Here is a 23,237-nt window from a genome sequence, read left to right as displayed (position 1 = left end):
AAGACTGTAAAACATAATAAATAAAAGAATAAAGTAAATAATAAACATGAAATAATAAGTTACAAATAGAAATAAATTAAATAATAACTTATAGAATAAAAGAGTGGAAGCAACCACCAGACCAATTTCTTCCAGACCAATGCAGGAATGTGTTTTGCATAATTATACATATTTCTAATAGGCTTTGTTTTTGTGGTCTTCTCAATGGGGGGTGGGGAGGAGAAATTGTTTTAAAATCCAAAACTAGGGAGTAAGGAATTATCGCTACCTTTAGAAGCAGAATAGTTACAGATATTTCGAAAGCAATTACTACGACAATGTCTCATGTGTATGGAACCCACATTCAGCCAAAGCCCTGACCACAAAAAAAATAGGAGATTGAGATTACTTGCCCCAGCTCAATCAGGTTGGGCAGGCATGAATGTTCTTGGCATAGGCAAAATATCTTGAGTTTGAAATTATTCAGCAAAACAGGAATGAAAGAATATTCACAGGAAAGGACGGAGTTAAAAATTACTCTTTCAGCAAATTATCTTAGCACAAATAAGTACAGGTGTAGTTCTCTTCATAGAAAGACTCTGCTGATTTTGATGCAGGCACCATATTTGAATTTCTATAAGTTCCTGGTATTGTGTAAAAATGGAAAGGTCAGGCAGTCTTAGTTTTGCCTATCCATATGATTCCTGGTAAATCATAAGCAAAAAGTTCAGGTTCAGGCATGATAAATAACCAGGTACAGGGTTTTGCTGTCCTAAGATCAAGATTCTAAATTTCATTTGGATAGGGTCTTCTGCCCACAGCTGGCAACTGTGGCAATATACTCCTACTACTAGTTTAGACAAAAGTTGACTAACTTTGAGAAGGCAAAACTTGAAAAGTCACCAATCCTGGCTATAATGCCAAGATCAATGACTCTTATTAATACTGTTAAAAGACAGGCACAGGGATCCATGGAATCTTGCATTGTCAAGCAAAAAAAGTAAGGCAAAAAGGAATGCAAGGCTTTGAAAGAAGAGAAGTAAAGGTTCCATATATTTAGTTCCTATGCTTTCAAAATTTAACTTTGCTATGATTTTTATTTACGAAGTTTTAAAATGCTAAAACTTAAGAGCTGTATTTGAAAAATGTCACCAACTTAATTGTTTTGAATTGAGATGTAATATGGAACCTAGTGTCTAATGAGAGATGACATTTATGCAAAGGGTAAAAAGTTCAATTACCCCATCCCTTTTAACTGACAGATACTAAAGGCATGATAGCTTTAATAGGTGAGAACATCTCTATTAATCAAAGGCTTTAGACTAAGGTTAGCTCGGTCATGATGGAAAATGTATGTGTAGATGCGGGTGTATCTTTAAGGTTTGGAAAACAGCTTAAAACTTTATCTAATTTGATCTTTATGAGAAATACTCCAGGTATTATTCTGATTCTACAGCAAACTGTAGAACTGAGAAACAAAGTTTCAGTTACCTGCAGGTGGTATTTGAAGCAGGGTATTCCTAACTACCAATCCAAAAGAAACAAGACAATTTATGGCTTCTGAATATTTCCTCTACACCTAAAATAGCTGAGAAGTGGAAAGAAGCTGGCTGGCTATCTGAAAACCAGTAACACTTTTAATTAAAACAAGTCACTCAAAAGGAATGCCACAGACATCCTAAAGAATAAATAGGATGAATCATTTCAAACCACAGCAATTCCATTTCTATCCTCAGCATGGATCCCACTTCAAATTCCTAAACTCCCATTCTAGATAAAGCCCACCAAACCAGTACAACAGGAACAAGGTAGAAAATCACCGATCCTCTGTCCAGTGTTGATGAGGGAAATAATCTGTTTATCTAAAGCTACTGTTTTCAGCTTCAAAAAAGAAAGCAGAAGGCCAATTGGGCACAGAGCCAGAAAGTTAACTTTAGATTGCTCAGCTAAAGACCTGTGATAAAATAATGGATCTAAGCTTTCAATGCCAAAAATGCAAGGTTCTGCCACACAGACTGTTTATCATAAATTCTCGATTTTCACATATATACATACATGTACACTTATTTGTTGTTGTTTCTCCTTCATTCTTGAAAAGGACCATGACAGATGTCATGACTTGCAGTGAATTGGATTTAAGTGAGGGAGGGCTGTGCAAGGTCACCAACCTCACTCTCTTCTCCATAAACATCAGGTGATTTCAGAAAGACCTGGAACGACTTGTATGAACTGATATATAGTGAAGCGAGCAGAACCAAGAGAACATTGTGCACAGAGACAGCAATATTGTTTGGTGAAGAACTGGGAATGACTTAACTATTCTCAACAATACAATGATCCAAGATAATCCCAAAGGACTATTGATGAAACATATGATCCACCTCCAAAGAATGAACTGATATTGATGGAACACAGACTGAAGCATGCTATTTTTCACTTTCTTTCATTTTTTTCTTTTATTCAAGTTTTCTTATACAAAATGACTAATATGGTAATGTTGTACAACCTATATATGGTTGTTTACCACCTGGGTGGGGGGGGGGGGAGAGAAGAAGGGATCAAAAAAAATGGAACCCAAAACTATAAATAAACTATAAATAAAAAATGTTTACTACTTAACAAAAACCAAATCAAGACAACTGGAGATGGCTTGGGATGTTTATGGCAATTGGGGTTAAGTGACTTGCTCAGGGTCACACAGCTAGTGTCAAGTATCTGAGGCTAGATTTGAACTCATGTCTTCCTCACTCCAGGGCCAGTACTCTATCCACTGGGCCACCTAGCTGCCCCCATACATATACACACAAATACATACACATACACAAGACATCTCGAAAGCAAACCCTAAGGCATTTAGATGGAAATATTCTTCTTTGCATACCCCAATATCAGTGTTAAAGGGAATCATACTTTACCTTAGGGTCCCACCATTTAGTGGGGTGCTGAACTGATATTCCTTTAGCAACTGAGCAACTAACTGAGCTTAGTTAGCACTTTCTTACCAAAAATAATTAGTTAAACTTGGTTTTCCATGCTTTCACTTCCTCTTCTATAAAATGAGGTAACAAGTGATTGCTCATGTCTTGTGACAAGGCTGTAAACATTGAGATGGAAAAGAGAAAGGAGAGAGCAGTGTCATGAAAACAGAAAGGGGAGACCATAGTGAACAGGGCCCGATGCCAGAGACCTCCAGAAGGAAGAAGACCAAGAGAGGTGATTACAAAAGAGAGCTTGGACAGGGGAAGTGACTTATGGTCATGGTCTCCAGGGTCATTAAGTGTCTAAGCCAGGATTAAAATTCAGGTTCTGGGCTACAACTTCAGGGGTCTTTGTCCTGCATGACACTCACTAGAGTAGACATGTTCTTAACCCAGGGTTTCCTTTGCACTCCTATGTATTTTATGTGATACCTTTAAAAAACGTATTCTGAGAAGGGGCTTATGTTGTTTAGTTGTTTCAGTCACATCTGACTCTTTGAGGCCCTATCTGGCAATGGTTTTCTTGGTAGAAATACTAGACTGGTGCCATTTCCTTCCTCAGCTCATTTTACAGAGGAGGAATAGAGATAAGTGACTTGCCCAGGGTCACATAAGTGGTGTCTGAGGCTGGACTTGAACTCAGGAGGAGGAATCTTCTTGACTCCAGGTCCTGTGCTCTATCCACCGCACAACCTGACTGCCCAATGAAGGGGTCCATCAGCTTCACTAGACTGTCTATGGAGTCCAGGACACAAAAAAGTCCCACAGTAAAGGGGAATGCTGAGTGGACACACAATGAAAGTCTTTTCTTCACTGATTTCTTCTTAATAGTTTCATGAACCACTGTGGCCAAAAAAACACCTCAAGACTTGCTGACCACCCCTCTCTACTAAGGCTAGTAAAACAACCTCTCTAGATTTGGGTTCATCCAGGACCAGGCCCACACCTGAAACTTTTCACTCTTGGCAGATTTTACCAGCCATTTGTTCCCCTGGCATATGCTTTCAGAACCCAAGGTCCTGTCCAAGTCATGATATGGTATAAAAACAATTTTTTCAAGGCCTGATTCCTGTTGTGCAGGTATTGGGAACAGGGGAGAAAAGGAAATTGTGATGATGAGAATAGCAAATTGACTTAGTTCTGTTCTGTAACTTTCAATTCTGATTCCTATTCTACTACTTATTTGTCATGTGCACAGTCATAACATCCAGGAATTTTCTTAATCAAACACAGTTATTAAGCACCTGTATGGGCTGGGCACTGTGCTAAGCACTCTACATACCACAAGAGGCAAAAGACAGTTTTTGCCCTCATGGAGCTCACAGTCTAACAGGGAGACAACGTGAAAACAAATCTATACAAACTAAGCTATATACAGGCTAAACAGCAAGTAATTAACAGTGGGAAAGCACTAGAACTAAGAGGAGTTTGGGAAGGCTTCCAATAGAGGGTAGGATTTTACTTGGAACTTAAAGGAAGCCAGGAAGATCAGTGGACAGAAGAGAGGAGGGGAAAGTATTCCTAGCATGAAGGACAGTCAGAGATGAAGTATCAATAGGTCAGTAGCAGAAAGGTAGGAGGGGGATAGGTTATGAAGGGCTTTGCATTTTTAATCCAGGTCACTAGAAGAGTCTAGGCAGTATGGTATAGTAGAAAGAGCACTGGCTCTTGGGTTAGAGTACCTCAGTAACTCATTTACTGTCTAGGACTTTATTTTTCATTATCAAATACACTGAGTTGATCTAAGGTCCATTGCAAATAAAAAGCTAAGATTCCATTTGCACCCCGGCTGGAAATCAGGATGTCAGTGCTGATAATTTACATCACATCAGTGTACAGTTATGCAAATGTTTTCCCTAATTTGGGGCATTTAAAAATTTTCAGTGAAAACAAAAGTATCTTTCAGGACAGATGAGTACTACTCTGATCCATCACTAACAGACCAAGTTTCTCGCATACTCCTATTCTGAATATGCTATAATCAATCCAGATAGGAAAATCCAAATCTGAAAGTCAAGCTACAATATTTGTAAATGAAGCTCTGACTCTCCCTTATTCTAAAAGCATTTGCTTAAGGGTACCAGAATTAGTAAGAATGTGAAACTCATTTTCAAATTTTACTTATTTTACCCACAATGCCACGGAGTCATCTACTATAGTAATGATTTCATTGGTAAAGGCTTAGCCTCCAGTAACTTCTACCTTCAAACTCTTCTCAAGAAATATGAATATTAAAAATGAAGGAGCCTAATGAGGTAAATTCTCTGATGGGTAAGAAAAACCCAAAATCTAACAGCATTCTTCCTTTAAGATAAAGTCTAGCTATTTGAATTTCAGGAAATGCATTCAGGATAGGAAACTCTTGCCTTCAATCCCTTTTATAATTAGCAGAATATAAGCTCATTAATGGTGTTCAGTTTAAGTAGAATTGATGGATTAGAAGTCCCCTGTGATAACCAACATTTCAGCAATCTCTTCCAACTTCCTTTTTTTCCTTTCCCCCCATACACACATATTCTTCCTAGGAACTTTTAATTTTACCCTCAAGTCCACAACATAAATCAAAACATAAAAACTAACAGGGCAAGAAATAATTTAGTTAATGTAGTAAAATAAATTCTTAGAATCACTGGTATTCTCAGAATACCATACTAATATGGAAAAGAGATCAAAGATCACAAGTTAGAAGGACATTTCTAGAGCTACCCAGTATAACTAAATGAAATGATCACCACTATTCATTTAAATCCAACTCTCTAAAAGAAACTACTCCACCTTGAAATCAGTCATACAAATATCATTTTAAAAGAACCCTAAATAAACAACAGTGGACTAAAGTTTGAAAAGGGTACCAATGAAATCAGTCATCCCTTATGATCAATTCTTTTCTTTTTTGGTGAGGCAATTGAGGTTAAGTGACTTGCCCAGGGTCACACAGCTAGTAAAGGTTAAGTGTCTGGGGCCAGATTTGAACTCAGGTCCTCCTGAATCCAGGGCTGGTGTTTTATCCACTGCGCCACCTAGTTGCCCCAATCAATTTCATTTTAAAGCCATCCTCAGAAATCTATCCCTTTCAGATTTTCATTAATGCTCTTCTTTGCCTTTTCTTTCTTTCTTTTTTGCGGGGCAATTGGGGTTAAGGGTCTTGCCCAAGGTCACACAGCTAATAAGGGTTAAGTGTCTGGGGCAAGATTTGAACTCGAGTCCTCCTGAATCCAGGGCTGGTGCCTTATCCGCTATGCCACCTAGCCCCCTGCCTTTTCTTATTTGGTTTGTATTACTAGAACCTCCTCCCCACAAACCCAGCTCTCCTAGCTAGTAACAAATAAGTTTATTCAATCAAAACAAATTCATACAATAATATTGCATTAAATTCATGCACCATAATTTGTTCAGCCTTTACCTAATTTGATGTACAATTACAATGTTTCCAGTTCTTTACTGTGAAGCACAGATATGTGTTTTTGTTTCTTTTTAAAAAATTTTTCTGAGGAATATTTCTTTAACTTTATCTGTTTTAATTTCTTTTTTTTTGTTCAGTATTTTATTATTTTCCAGTTAGATATAAGGATAGTTTTCTTTTTCTTTTCTTTTTTTTTTAGATAGGCAATTGGGGTTAAGTGACTTGCCCAGGGTCACACAGCTAGTAAGTGTTAAGTGTCTGAGGCCGGATTTGAACTCAGGTACTCCTGACTCCAGGGCCGGTGCTCTATCCACTGCGCCACCTAGCTGCCCCTAAGGATAGTTTTCAACATTTATTTTCATAGGATTTTTAGTTCCAAATTTTTCTCCTACCCTCTCTTCCCTCCCTCCTCCCCAAGACAGAAAGCAATCTAATAGAGGTTATATATGTGGAATCACATTAAACATATTTCTGCATTAGCCATATTGTGAAAGAAGAGTCAGAGCACAAGGGAAAAACCTCAAAAAAGAAGGGAAAAAACAGCCCAAAAGTAGAAACAGTATGATTCAATCTGCATTCATAATCCACAGTTCTTTTTTTCTGGATGTTAAGAATATTTTCTATCATGAAGTTCTTTGAAATTGTTTTGGATCACTGCATTGCTAAAAAGAGCCAAGTCTATCACCATTGTTCATCACACAATGTTGTTGTTGCTGTGTACAATGTTCTCCTGGTTCTGCTCCTCTCAGTCAGCATCAGTTCATGTAAGTCCTTCCAGGTTTCTCTGAATTCCTCCTGCTCATTATTACTATTCACATTGATTTTTTTAAACTTTGTGTTCTAAATTTTCTTCCTCCCTCCCCTCCTCGACCCTTCCTATGAAACACAGCAATTAAATAAAAGTCATACGTGTGCAGTTATGCAAAACATCTTCTCATTAGTAGGGTTGTGAAAGAAAATAGACAAAATACCTTTAGAAAGAGGAGCTAACAAATAAAATTATACTTCAATCTGCATTCAGATACCATCAGTTCTTTCTCTGTTGATGGTTTGCATTTTTCATATGTCCTTCTGATATCATCCTGCTCATTACTTCTTTCACAGTTACTATTGCTAACTGTATTATCCTCCATCTTGTTCCCTCCCCCTTGATATTTACTCTATTTTCTATCTTCATCCTTTCCTTCCTCAAAAGTGTTTTGCTTTTTACTGCCTCCTCCCCCAATCTGCCCTTCCTTCCTTCACCTTTTCTCCCCTCCCCTTATCCCCTTTCCCTCCCACTTTCCCAAAGGGCTAGATATATTACTATACCCACTTGAGTACGTATGTTATTCCCTCTTTGAGCCAATTCTGATGAGAGTAAAGTTCACTCACTCCCCACTCCTTCCCCATCTTCCTCTCTACTCCATAAGCCTTTTCTTGTTTCTTTTATGTGAACTACTTTTTCCCAGTCCACCTCTCCCTTTCCCTTTCTTCCAATGCATTCCTCTTACCCCTTGACTTTATTTTGAAGATGTCATCATGGGTCAGCTAGGTGACACAGTGGACAAAGCACCAATCCTGGACCCAGGAGGCCCGGAGCCCATATCCAGCCCCAGACATAAGCCACCCCACCCTGCATGCCCCACAAAAATCAAGGATAAACAAACAAAAAAATGCTTTACAGATACTATCCCTTTATATTCAAGTCACATCTGTGCCCTCTGTCTAAGTATATTCCTTTCAGCTGTCCTAATACTGAGAAAGATCTTATGAGTTAGAAGTATTATCTTCCCATGTAGGAATGTAAACAGTTCAATCTTTTAATATCCCTCATGATTTCTTTTTCCTGTTTACCTTTTTATGCTTCTCTAGGGTTTTGTATTTGAAAGTCAAATTCAGTTCACGCCTCTTCATCATGAATACCTGAAAGTCCTCTTTTTCACTGAAGTCCCATCCCCGCCCCCCCCAAAAGATTATACTCAGTTTTGCTCAATAGGTGACTTTTGGCTATAGTCCCAGTTTCTTTGCCCTCCGGATTATCATATTCCATGCCCTCTGGTCCTTTAATGTAGATGCTGCTAGATCTTGTGTTATCCTTACTGTAGTTCCACATTATTTGAATTCCTTTTTTCTAGCTGCTCGCAATACCTCAATTCCCATGATATTCCAGAGGGCAAAGGAACTGAGGTATATTTCTAATAATGGTATTACTGGGACAAAGGGTATGCACAATTTAGTGACTTTTTAGGTATAGTTACAAATTACTTTCTAAGATGAATTACTTCACAGCTCCTCTAAGAGTGAAATGGGGGGCAGCCAGGTGGCACAGTGGATAAAGCACCAGCCCTGGATTCAGGAGGACCTGAGTTCAAATCCAGCCTCAGACACTTGACACTTACTAGCTGTGTGACCCTGGGCAACTCACTTAACTCCAACTGCCTCACCAAAAAAAAAAAAAAAAAAAAGAAAAAAAAAAAAGAAAAGAAAGAAAAAGAGTGAAATGGTATGTCTATTCTCCTAGAGTCCCTCCAATATTTTATTATTCCTTTTTGTCCTCTTTGCTCAACCGAAAGGTATGATAAGGAAAATAAGGGTTGTTTTAATTTGAATTAAAGATTTAAAGGATTTTTTTCATATGGCTATTGATAGTCTACCTTTCTTATTTGAAGATCAAATAGAGAATGGTTCACTTTTATCAATTCCCCCAAAACCTTGGGTATCAGGCCTTTCAGGGAAATGTGCTCTAAAATTTTTTCCCAGTTTACTGTTTCCATTCTAACTCTAAATTAATTTCTCAATTTCAAAAGAATCAAAATTGTCTGTAACAAGCTTCTTTAGCCAAGCATTCCCCAATTACATATACATGTAAAGGTGCCACCATAATGATTCTTTTGATTTGTTTAGGATGACATTTTATGTCTAGGTTATGGATCTATTGATTGCTCCTTACAGTGGTAGGTGGTATGAGAAGTTGATTGAAATCTACCACTGTCTCCCAGTTTTTCCAGGAATTCTTGCCAAAGAATGGTTCCTTACAACCTCACAGGTAGAATTCTTAGGTGTATTTGATACTTACTATCTGCTGCTATATCTTCTATGCCAAATCTGTTCTGCTGATTGACATTTTTATTTTTGAATACTGTCAGATAATTTTGATCATTAATGCTTTGTAGGCTAGTTTGAAATCAGCTACTGCTGGGCTATATTACTTTCCATTCTCTATCACTCCCTACCTCCCACTCCTAGCAATTATTGCACTTGAGATTCTTGATCCGTTATGTTCTTTCAGCTGAATTTTATTTAGTTTTTGTTCTATGAAGTTTTTGGTAGTTTGATATAGATATATGATTGATCCAGAATCTCTAAGTTTTTGTGCAGCATTCCTATAGTTATTATATTAAAATGGCTCAATCATAAACAATCGACATTAGAAGAATCAGGTGTGGCAACTGATGCAAAAAAAATTAACAAATTTACTTTGAAATAAAATTTTTCATCTTACTATCACTATTTTTTTTTTTGCCTTATGGGTTAAAAAAATGGTTTGTTAGCTTGAGGCATTCTTAAATTCTAGTCCTTCTAGTGTTAGTTTTGTAATTATTTAAGTCTGCCCTTTTTTTCTGGAAAGCATGCTTGGGGGTTGTGATAATGTATTTTTTCTATGTGTGTTCTTTTCATCACACATATGTGAAAATTCTTTATACTATTGATGATCAACCTTTTCCTTTTTAAGAATACTCATTCCTAGGGAAGCTAGGTGGATAAAGCACTGGCCTTGGATTCAGGAGGACCTGAGTTCAAATCCAGCCTCAGACAGTTGACACTTAACTAGCTGTGTGACCCTGGGCAAGTCACTTAACCCTCATTGCCCTGCAAAAACAAACAAAATAACCAAAGAATACTCATTCCTGAAGTGAGCAGAACCAGGAAAACATTGTACACAGTAACAACCCTGTGCTATGATCAACTGTGACAGTCTTAGCTCTTCAGAGCAATACGATGATCCAAAACAATTCCAAAACACTCATGATGAAAAATGCTCTCCACATCCAGAAAAAAGAACTGTGGGATCTGAATGAAAATTGAACCATACTATTTCTACTTTTCTTTTTTTGAGGTTTTTCTTTTACAATATGACTAATACAGAAATATATTTAATGTGATCGCATGTATTTAAGCTATATCAGGTTTCTTTCTGTCTTGGGGAGTGGGGAAGGGAGGGAGGGAGAAAAATTTGGAATGCAAAATGTTATAAAAACAACTGTTGAAAACTATAAATGTAACTGGAAAAATACTATTAAGATTTAAAAAAAAAAGAATACCCATTTTTGTAAGTGAAGTTACTCTAAGTTGTAAGCCTTTATCTTTTGCCTCATTAGTATCTATTCCAAGATTCTTTCTCCAATAACATCACTGCTACATTTCTTGCTTGATTCTAATTGTGGTTGCTTGGGGCTTAAAATATTTCTTTCCAACTACTTACATCATTCTTCCTTTGATTAGAAGCAGGAGATTTCGGCTATGATAATGCTGAATGTTTTCGATCTGGTGTTTCTTAATAATAACAATAATAATCATGATAATGAACATTTATATAGTGCTTTAAGGTTTGTAAAACATTTTACATAGTATCTCTTTTTTTCTTTTGGTGGGGCAATGAGGGTTAAGTGCCTTGCCCAGGGTCACACAGCTAGTAATGTCAAGTGTCTGAGGCTAGATTTGAACTCGAGTCTCCCTGAATCCGGGGCCAGTGCTTTATTCACCATAGTATTTCATTGGATCTTTACAACATTAGTGAAGTAGGTACTATTATTTTCCCTATTTTATGGATTTAGAAACTAAGGCTGAGAGAAATTAAAGGACTTGCTCAGAATCACTCACTAGTTAAGTGTGCTAGGCCAAATTTCAGGAAGTTATATGTAGAGTCTCTCTATTCTCATTTATTATTTCTATTATACTTGTTTTTCAGGTAAAATTTTCTAGATAGCAGACACCTCACATTTACAAAAGATTTTTTAAATCTTTTGACTTTTATTTTCTTGTTGTCTCATGGACTTTAGTTTTAATTGCTCTGTTATGTTTTTCAGGGAGTCCACTACTTGCTGAAGATTTTCTAGTCAGGCAATCAATAAGTACATATTATGGAACTTGAATCTACCAGGTACTGTAGTAAGTGATAGGGACAGACAGACACACACCATTCCTGCCTTCAAGGAGCTTATATTCTTTTTTTTTTTTTTTGGTGAGGCAATTGGGGTTAAGTAACTTGCCCAGGGTCACACAGCTAGTAAGTATTAAGTGTCTGAGGCCTAATTTGAACTCAGGTCTTCCTGAATCCAGGGCCGGTGCTTTATCCACTACGCCACCTAGCTGCCCTCCCATTTCCATCTTTCTTCTAAACTACTATTCCATTTTTTTTCCTTTAAGAACTCTAACTTCACTTATAAATTCATTTTTAATCTCTTTCTTTATTTCTTCCAAACAAACACTCCCTGAAGTCTCTGTGACCAAGCTATTCTTTTCTCTGAGGCCCTACTTGTCCTTCTGATAAAGTTATTCTCTTCAAGGTTTACCTCCTCTTGGGCTACTCTATAAAGTGCTGTTTCAGTCAATAAACATTTATTAAGTGCCTACTATGTGTCAAGCACTGGAAATTCAAATAGGGAAAAATACAGTCCTGGCCCTCAAGGGGTTTACAACCTAAGGGGGAGACAATACACAAAAAGCACAGAGAAGGGGAGATGTGCAGGGACATGGTAGAAAAATCAGAGAGGTCCCAAAGGAGTGCAATCAGTTGAAAAATGAGATGTTCTCATCTGTCCTCCTTTGCTTAACTGGAAATTTTGTTTTGGATTTCATGGCTTCACCCTCCGATGTTTCATGGTAAATTAGGATTCTCTGATAAAGCATTTCATTAGGGTACTATTAAGTGCAATACAATCAGTTATCCCAAAACAAAGTGCTGCTTTTATCTGTATGGCCTTGGATGGAGGATACAAAAAATTTAACTGTGACATGAAAGAACATTTTGGGATTTTCTGTAACAAAACATTGCTATCCACAGATGTGAAACTCAACTGGTCAAAAACTTAGTGATTAACCAACAATTTTTAGAAATGAAATAAAATTCCAAACAAAATGAGTGGTGAATCCCTGCTTGGAACCTCCACATGACAAAGTAGGATCCACCTCAAAATGGTGGCCTCCTCTCCCACTTGCCAGCTATTTCTTCTTCTCTGTTACTACTTAGATACGAGAGCTTTTCTCAAAATAGCTATTTGTCTCTCTGCAGTCTTTTTTTTTTTTTAAGTGAGGCAATTGGGGTTAAGTGACTTGCCCAGGGTCACACAGCTAGTAAGTGTTAAGTATCTGAGGCTGGATTTGAACTCAGGTACTCCTGACTCCAGGGCCGGTGCTCTATCCACTGCGCCATCTAGTTGCCCCTCTGCAGTCTTCTAATAAACATTACATATTATTATTTTTTTTTTTTAGTGAGGCAATTGGGGTTAAGTGACTTGCCCAGGGTCACACAGCTAGTAAGTGTTAAGTGTTGGAGGCCGCATTTGAACTCAGGTACTCCTGACTCCAGGGCCAGTGCTCTATCCACTGCGCCACCTAGCCGCCCCCATTACATATTATTTTAACTACCACAAAAACTAGTCTATAACACAAAAGCAAGAATTACAACTAGAAAAGAATGCTACAACTGGAAGAAATGTGTTCTAATTTTTCTATCTGTCCTCTCAATGTCATATCATAACATTTTCTATATATGGAAATATTAGCCTCACAATTTCAAAATCAATAAAATATTTAACCAACAAAAAAATTTGCTTAAGAATTGGAAATTGAAGGAATGCCCATCAATTGGGGGATGGTTGAACAAATTGCAATATGTGATTATGATAGAATACCATTGTGCTATAAGTAATGATGACTAGGTCGCTCTCAGAAAAAGCCAGAAAGACTTACATGAGCTGATACAAAGTGAAATGTACAAAGTATCAGCAATGTTGTGGGATCAGCTGTGAATGACTTAGCTATTCTCAGCAGTACAATGATCCAAGACAACTCTGAAGGGCTTATGATGAGAAATGCTATCCATCCCCCAAGAAAGAAGTGATGGTGTCTGAATACAGATGAAGCATACTTTTTAAAAAACTTTATTTTTCTTGTCTTTGTTTTCTCTCACAACATGACTAATATGGAAATGCTTTGCATGACTACACATGTATAACCTATATTGAATTGCTTGCCTTCTCAATGGGGGGTGGGGGTTGGTAATGGAATTTGGAACTCAAAGTTTTAAAAATGAATCCTAAAAATTGTTTTTACATGTAATTGGGAAATATAAAATATCAACTATTTTTTAAAGCCTGCTTATCTTTTTTTTTTTTTTAGTGAGGCAGTTGGGGTTAAGTGACTTGCCTAGGGTCACACAGCTAGTAAGTGTTAAGTGTCTGAGGCTGGATTTGAACTTAGGTACTCCTGACTCCAGGGCCGGTGCTCTATCCACTGCGCCATCTAGCTGCCCCAAGCCTGCTTATCTTTACAAGATGCATAATATTAATCACAAGTTGACAAATTTATGAATCTCCATTTCAGTTCATTTTTTGGCTAGAAAACCAATGCATTTACAGGCAATAAGAAGTGAATAACAAGCTTAAATCCAAAAAGCCACTATAGATTTAGAGTGAAAAGGGACTTTTTAAGTGATCTAGTCCCACTCCCCCCTCCCATTTTACAGACGAGGGTGCAGAAAGTTAAGTAACTTGCTAGAGTACATAGGTAATAAACAGCAAAGTCAGGATTCAAATTCAGGAATTAGCCTGAGTCATCCATCTCACAAGTCCTTTCCAGTTGTAAAATTCCTTTATGTCTATGGAAGCCTATACTTGCCTATGGTTTAGAAAGCAGCAACCATTAAATCTTGTTTAAGCTCGAAAATTTAAGACTCAAAGTGACTGGGAGCATTAGAAAATTTTTGTTCTAAACATCAAAAAGAATATATTTATATACAAACTAGAACACAAAAAAGAATTATATGTGAAACTGAATTTCTACGCTATACCACATGCTTATTAAAAAGTATATCATCTAAAAAAAAAAGTATATCATCTGAGGCCAGCTAGGTGGTGCACCAGCCCTGGATTCAGGAAGACCTGAGTTCAAATCCAGTCTCAGACACTTGAAACTTACTAGCTGTATGACCCTGAGCAAGTCACTTAACTCTCATTGCCCCACAATAATAGTAATAATAATAATAATAATAGGAAGGAGAAGAAGAGAAGAAGAATGCCAATTTCTGCAAGTGACAAAAAGGACAACTTCCCATGGTAGTATCCCCTCCCCCCATATCCCTGATTATTCAGCCCACCTCTGATCTGTAACCTTCTCCTAGTTATCTTCTTTCTCCATCTGCCTCAATATTGCTTCCCTGAGTCCATGCCCTCCCATTCCCCCAGGTGCTAACTGCAAACCCAGGAGTTCTCATTCCCCTCCCCCAAGTAGGGGGAATCATCCTTTCAAGCACCAAATCTCCCAGACAACAACCAGCACAAGGTCCACATCTCTCTTCACAGAACATCTCTCTATAGCCATAAGAAGCATCTGTCAGTGGAACATCCCACCATGACTTAAGTAGAGGATTCCTCTTTTGTCCCTCCACCTTTTCAATCCTTCTCTCTCTACTTCCCCGCAGGCTCTTGTCTTCCTGAGTGTCCACAAGCATCATCTTTTCCTTGTTGCTAGTCCTCAATTTAACTGAGACACATCATACTCCCTTCCCCCCTTTTCTTTCCTCACCTTTGGGGTGTCCAGGAGGAGTAGCCCCTCTGGTAGGAGGGCTGGCTGCTCAGCCACTTTTGATGTCCACCTGATTCACCCAACTCTCACTTGTGATCCCAAGAATCTGTAGCCTATGCAAGGGCCACATCCCATAAAGCCATATCAGCAGATGCTAAAGCAGGCTGAGGGTAGCCACCAGGCCTCAAACCCATTAGTGAGTTAGGGGGATGTCCACCCCAAGCATGTGAAGCCTTCCCCCAGGGGAATGGGCAGGTGAGAATAACCTGTCCCAATGGCCATGAAGGCGGCTGAAGCGGGCGGCTGAAGCGGGCGCTGTGGAGCGCCTGGAGCTTAGTCAGACATCAAAGATGCCATGGTCACCCACTGCATCCTAGGCCATTGCCAGTCATGCTGACCTTTGTCCTGCCACTGGACTCTAATGACTCTGGAAGAGAGAGTGAGGCTGCTGACTTTGTGCAACTCTGACTCATTTAAATCCAATTCATGCACAAGTAAAGATGTTACCTGTGATGTCACTGGTCCTTTTCAAAAATGAAGGACAGGAGGGGAAGCTAGGTGGCGCAGTGGATAAAGCACTGGCCCTGGAGTCAGGAGTGCCTGAGTTCAAATCCAGCCTCAGACACTTGACACTTACTAGCTGTGTGACCCTGGGCAAGTCACTTAACCCCCCATAGCTCCCCCCCCCCAAAAAATGAAGGACAGGGGCAGCTAGGTGGCACAGTGGATAGAGGACTGGCCCTGGAGTCAGGAGGACCTGAGTTCAAATCCAGCCTCAGACACTTAATACTTACTAGCTGTGTGACCCTGGGCAAGTCACTTAACCCCAATTGCCTCATCCCGCCCCCCCAAAAAAAAGATTTTGCCTTGTTTTTCATATCACAACAATCTTGTGAAGTAGGTTCTATTACCTGTTTTATACAAGTGAGCAAATGTGGCAGGATAAGTTAATTGACTTGCCAACTGGTCACACAGCTAGTAAGTGTTATGTGATAAGCAGACTGGACAAAACTCAACACCTCACTGGAGAATATGGGGGTATAACAACTGGAATGCCACCTGCTGGAGACACTGTAGGAAAGCTCCACCATGAGGAGAAGGCCTCTGAGGGAAAGGCCATCTGGCTTTTCTCTGGCATCAGGAAGTGATGTTTGCATGTAGGAGGAAGAGGGGGTGAGGCTGGCTCTCTCGTTCTCTTCCTCAGGACTCAGGTGGAGAGCGGAGCTAGGAATGCTCTCTCCCTTTAATAGATAGATGAATCTAGGCCTTTCTCTCTCTCTTTACCAAATTCTTATTCGCCTTAATAAATGCTTAAAAGTCTAACTCTTGCTAAAGCTTATAATTTATTGGCGACCACTCATTAGATATTTTAGACAGACTAGCTAGAATTTTAGCCCCTTACAGGGGTAAGGAAATAAGGGAGGAAAAAAAAAAGTGAGAAGGAACCTAGGTGACTAGAATTAAGAACAAGATAAACAAATATTTTTGGACAAACTTCCCCAAGCAATCAATAGTCAAGGCCAATAGCTGGCATGAATGACCTCTGGGCTGGAGTTATGGACCAACTAAGATCCAAGAACGGAATCAAAGGAATTCTCATGGAAAAAAATCTCAGCCAACAATATGTTGACAAAGTAGGGGGGAAAAAAGGCTGAATCATGCAGATTTCTTTGTTGAAATGAAGAGCTTTATAATGGCAATTCTAGATAGAGTTCACTGTTACCAGGAACTATATGAAGATTATTTTTAAAGAAGATGGACCAAGTAGTCCACGTAAGTTATTTTATCCATCCTGTAGTACAGTCTGTGAACATTAAACAAAATGAACAAGACCATTTCTCTCTGAACTCCATCAAAAGAAACGAGAATGAAATGATAACAATAAACTAAAATTTATAAGGCACTTTAAGGTTTGAAAAGCACATTACATACTATTTCACTTGATGTTTACAACCCTGCATGATGAGTGCTATTACTTAGGTTTACATAAGGGAAATTAGGCTTGCAGAGGTAAAGGACTTCCCCAGGGTCAAAAGGCTAATATTTTAAATGGGATTCAAGCCAGGTGTTCCTATCTCCACATCAAGCATTTTCATCACTACATCATATCGCTTAAAATAAATGGAACATTTAAAGGAAAGGTAGGAGTAGTGGGAAAGATAATGGATTCCCTTTTGGTCATACATGCTATGCTGACTTTGAGGTATCAAGGGTATATGAAGATAGAAATATCCACACAGACACAATGGAATACAGGAAAAACATTAGCTAGATCTATAGATTTAGCAATCATCTGCATAGCAATAATTGAACCCTTGGGAGTTTATGACAAAGCTCAAATAATCTGCAAAACCTAGTTTGCATTTTCTCTTCCCTATTTTACTATTTTGCCTATAAATTTATTTAGATTTTAAAATTGTTTTCTAAAAAATAAAATCAAATTTATGTCATTTATTTCCCTACCCCTCCCAGAAAGTCATCCCATATAATACATAATGTGTTTTTTTTTTCCCAAAAAGGGAAAAAAATCAGCATAATTAAGCCTGAAATCATGGGCAATGTACAACACTTGTAGATCTCCCACCTCCATGCAATGAGGGTGTCTTCTATATCTTCTTTTTTTGTTGTGGCAATGAGGGTTAAGTGACTTGTCCAGGGTTACACAGCTAGTAAGTGTCACCTAGCTGTCCCTATATCTTCTTATGAGATGTCCTTGTTCTTTGTAAATTTTTTCTTGAGATTGTTCTTTTCATTTACATTATTTATAGTCACTGTGTAGTTTTCTTGGCTTTGCTGACTTCACTTAAATCAGTTCATGCAGATCTTTCCAGACTTCTCTGTTTTCTTCACATACCTATTTCTTACAATAAAGTGATATTCCATTACAGTTATATAATGAATTTTATTTAGCCATCACAGGTATGAATGGCATATTACTTGTCTTCTCAAGAGGTGGGGGAGGGCAGCTGGGTAGCAGTGGATAGAGCATCTGCCCTGAATTCAGGAGGATCTCAGTTCAAATTCCGCCTCAGACACTTGACACTTACTAGCTGTGTGACCCTAGGCAAGTCACTTAACCCTCATTGCGCCCCCCTCCCCAAAAGGTTGGGGAGGAACTGGAGGAAAGGAGATAATTTGGATCTCAAAAAAATTCTTTTTAAAAACAAATGTTTAAAATAGTGCTAAATTCTTTTTATTTTACCATTCTCCAATCAATGGATAACTATTTTGTTTCCAATTCTTTGCTATCACAAAAAGTGCTGCTATAAATATTTTGAGTCCATGGGGGCTTTCTTATCAATGGCCTCCTTGATAGCCTAATGGGATGTGTCAAAGGGAATGGACATTTTAGTCACTATTTGGATAATTCCAATTGTTTTCCAAAATAACTGTGCTCATTCACATTTCCACTGACAATATAGTTATGTTCCAATCTTCCCACAACCCCTCCAAAATAGACTGTTCCCATCTTTTGTCATGTTTGAAGTTAAAAGCTCAGGATTGTTTTGATTTTTATTGCTCTTACTGTTTGTGATTTGGAGGATTCTTTCATATGATTGTTACAGCAGCTTGCAATTCTTTTGAGGACTGTTTGTTCTGTGACCACTTATCAGGATTGGTTTTTGACGGTGTGTGAATGCATGTGCCTCTGTCTATGTGGATACCAAACTCTTATCAAAGAAATCCGATACAAAGATTTTCCCCCCTATTTAATCACTTCCCTTCTTTTCCTATTTTAGGGGTATCAATTTTGTTTGTACAGAAGCCTTTTGGTTTCATAACAGCAGTTATCAATTCTGTCTTCTGTAATAACTGCTATCCTTTGCTTAAAAACACATCTTCTTAATATACTATGAGAAGTATGGACCTGCTTCTCTTCTAATTTATTTTAATGGTATGATCTTTAATATACAGTTATGTACTCATCTGGAATGTATCGTGGAATATGGTGTAAGAAATTGGTCTAAACCTAATTTCTGCCAGACTGCTTTCCAGTGTCTAAGCAGTTCTAACCAAATAGGGAGTTCTTTCCTTAAGTAATTTATGTTTTCCAATTTATTGACCACTGTGTAACTGAGCTCAATAGTTACTGATTCTTTCTCCTATAGTTTGCTCCATTAATGTACTTCTCTGTTGGTGTTTTTTTTAACCAATAAGGTTTTGGTGACTGCTGCTTTTTAACAGACTTTGAGGCCTACAAGTGATATTCCCCTTCATTGCTATCGTTTTTTCATTTTTTCCTTCATATTCTAGATTTTGTATTTTTACCAAATGAATTTTGTTCCTATTTCATTGTGGCTTTAAAGTATCCACATGGTAATTATATTGGGATAGCATAAAAAGTGTAAATTAACTTTGGTGGTATTATCATTTTATTATATTAGCATGGCCAGGCCATGAGCACTGAATATTGCTCCAGTTATTTAAATTGTTCTTTGGGGGGGGGGGGTTTGCAGGGCAATGAGGGTTAAGTGACTTGCCCAAGTTCACACAACTAGTGTCAAGTGTCTGAGGCTGGATTTGAACTCAGGTCCTCCTGAATCCAGGGCCAGTGCTTTATCCATTGTGCCACCTAGCTGCCCCCTATTTAAGTTGTTCCTTAAGGAGCAACAGATAATCAATTCTATAAAATTATTTTGTGTGCTTTAGTAGACTGATCCCCAGATATTTAATGCATTCTGTAGTTAACTTGAATAAGAACTTATCTTTTTTATTGGCTCGTGGATTCTATTATTGTACAGAAAAACTATTAATTTTTGATGCTTTATTTTGTGGTCTGCAACTTTACTTGAAGCTATTATCTGAATTAATATTTTGCTTATTCCCTAGGATTTTCTAAGCAAATCACCATATTATGAGGAAATAGGAATAGTTTGGTCCCTGCTTTACCTATCTTTATGCTTTTAATTTCCTGCTCTTTTCTCACTGTCATTACTAGCAGTTCTGGAACTATATCAAATAATAGTGGCAACACTAGGCAGCTTTGATTTACTTTTCTTTTTATTGGAAAAGAAAAGGTTCTAATATCCGCCCCCCCAATAGGATGCTTCCTTTTGGTTTAAAATGTTTTTTATGATATTAAAAAAGGTGCCCTTCCATTTACACTTTGAGGGGCTTTTAGTATAGATGAGTCTTGTACTTTCTCAAAGCCTTTTCCCTTGTCTACTGAGATAATCATATGATTTTGGACATTTTTGTTTTTAATATGATTGTGTTGACTGTTTTCCTAATGTTGAAACATCCTTGCATTCCTGGTATAATTCCAACTTGGTCAGGATGACAGGATTTTACTTACTTTTTAAAAAACGGATATGCATTAATCTCTACAGTTTAGATATTAGAATTATATTTGTCTCTTAGAGGGAACCTATTAGAATGCTTTCTTCTTCAATACTTGAGAATAATCTGTGTAGAGAAGATTTTGTTGTTATGATTTCACTTTTTACTTTGCTGTTCTGTTGCTCTAATAGTCTACTGGTATTTTATTAGTCTTTTCAAAGAATCAGCTTTTAGTTTTATCATTTCTATGGGTACAAATGTTTTCCCCCAATTTACCTATTTACAAACTCAGTTCATCAATCTTCTTTTTTGGTTTTGTTAATAGCTTCAAGAAATTTCTCTTTAAGGACTGCTTTAGCTGCATCCCAGAAATTTCGTTATTTCATTTCATCATTATCAACAATTCTCCCTGTATGTCTCATAGTCTAAAAATTCATTACCACCTCCCTGCCTCTAGATTTCCCTATTTCTGCTGAGGGCACTCCAATCCCCCAGGTTCAAAATCTCAGTCACCTCACGTGTTCATTCAATACCCCAAACCCGTAACAAATCCAGTTGATTCTACTTACTCCCACATCTTCTGTCCCTTTCTCTCCAATCTGTACACAGCCAGCACCATACTTCAGGTTCTTATCTTCTCTTCTGAACTACAATTCTTTTCTGAACCCAACTATTATAAGGGCCTTCTAGGAGGACTTCCTGGCTACCAGTCTATCCTTTTTTCCAGTCCATCTGACTGTGCCATTCCTCTGGTCACAGATCTTCAGTGGCTACCTACTGATTCTAGAAAAAGATATAAACTCATCAATTCTGTAACTAAAGTTTGTCCCAGTCTGTCTTTCTGTATTTATGTCATTCCTTTTTCTCATAGTCTACACAGCAGCCACATTTCCCTACTTCCCACTCCCCATACTTGGATTTCATTTCATGCTTCTCTTTCTAGCCCAGACCATTCTCATGCCTGAAATGCACTTCCTCCTAAATTCCTTAATTTCCTTCCAGTACCAATAATGAAGCCACAAAAAGAAAACTCAACCACGCCACCAAAGCTGCCTTTTACAGATGATTTTTTTCTGATCCTCCTTATATAGTTAGTTACCTCAAGTTATCTTATATTTCACTTAACTCATCTGCCTTCTGTGAGAATATTATTACCAGGGGTCCCCTGCTGAGAGGGCATGAGACCAGCCTCAACCAATCAGCTTGAAGCAGTGTGTAAGGCAGTTCACTTTGTCAGTTGGTGGTTGGAACTTCATGGTGGCGGTGGTAGAAGAACGAGGAAGATGGAAGTCTGATCTTTCCTTGAGGTCACTCCTTGAGGCCAAGGACCATTTTTCATTTTCTTTCTGAATACTTAGAATCTATTAAAGTGCCTGCTGAATCAAATGAGGCATTTACAGAAATGCAATTTATTACTAATGAAGTAGTATTGGAGAACTTTAATTTTTTTTTTTTTTTGGTGAGGCAATTGGGGTTAAATGACTTGCCCAGGGTCACACAGCTAGTAACTGTCAAGTGTCTGTGGCCACATTTGAACTCAGGTCCTCCTGAACCCAGGGCCAGTGCTTTATCCACTGCGCCACCTAGCTGCCCTGGAGAACTTTAAAACCCTTTTTGGGAAAGTTTTGAATTCTCTCTTCCTCTTTCCCTTCCTCCCCACCCGGCACTAGAGAAGGCTGCCATTTGATACAAACATATAAATATATGTAAAACCATACTATGCATACTTCTATTTATCAGTTCTTTGTCTGGATGTGGAAAGAACCTTCCTTCATAGGCCTTTTGTAGTTGATTTGAGTATTTATTATACTCAGAATAACTTGGTTGTTCACAATTATTCTTTATTTCTTTTGTGGGGCAGTGAGGGTTAAGTGACTTGCCCATGTTCACACAGCTAGGAAGTGTCAAATGTCTGAGGCTGGCTTTGAACTCAGGTCCTCCTGAATCCAGGGCTGGTGTTTTATCCACTGTGCCACCTAACTGCCCAACATAGTATTTTCAACCATGGATGGCACAACCTTCAGAACTGAAAGTAATCCACAATAAGGCCCAAAACAAAACAGATACTTGATAGGACCACTAAATCATTCAGAAAAATGATTTTTTTTTTTACACAATTCTTGAGTAAATGGGATGAGTTTGTCAAACTTTCCCCACTAAATTCTTGTTCACTTTTTTCTTTTCAACTTGTTTAAATCCAAGTCAATGTTCCCAGTGACGAGTTACGGAGAGCTCACAAAAGCATAGTCTTTTAGAATGAATAGCAGGGACGAGAATGTTTAGTTGTGAACAAGAACTTTGGAAATTCGTTCAAATGAAATGACATACTGACCAATGTTCCTTATTAATATTTATTTCCTAAACTTGGAAATTCAGCTGCATCACTGTTTGCCTTTTTACATTTAGCCTTTAACAAAAGACCAAATGAAGCTGAAATACTAATGTATAAAGATGTAATCTTTAGTTTACTGGCCTTTGGGGAGATGGAAATATCAACCCAATAATGATATTCACTGGTCCAAAGTTTAAGAATTAATCTCACGCACTAGTCACATGATCACAAAATTAAATATCAATTCCAAATGACTTCATAAATAAATAACAGAATTTCTTCAACCATCTCACTTCTATGACATACATAACAAGTCATCATTTGATCTTTGCTAGATCTTTGCTAGAAGCCCGCTCTCTCCCTGGTTGATCTGAATTGTTCTAATCATTATTCATTTTTTCCCTACCTCAAATCCACATTTACATTTTTTGCAGCTTCCATCTATTCCACCGAGTTGTGCCTTTTAGGGTCAAAAAGA

General features: G+C 38.0%; 1 protein-coding gene across 2 annotated transcripts in view; it reads right to left on the bottom strand.

Moving 5' to 3' along the window:
• The window catches only part of GLG1 (golgi glycoprotein 1), a 149,962-nt gene that overhangs the window by 81,828 nt on the left and 44,897 nt on the right, over positions 1 to 23,237 (bottom strand). The gene's annotated exons all lie outside the window — the stretch shown is intronic.

This window comes from Dromiciops gliroides, chromosome 2, assembly GCF_019393635.1.
Source record: "Dromiciops gliroides isolate mDroGli1 chromosome 2, mDroGli1.pri, whole genome shotgun sequence".
NCBI classification, from domain to species: Eukaryota; Metazoa; Chordata; class Mammalia; order Microbiotheria; family Microbiotheriidae; genus Dromiciops; species Dromiciops gliroides.
This window is presented reverse-complemented; position numbering and strand designations above follow the sequence as displayed.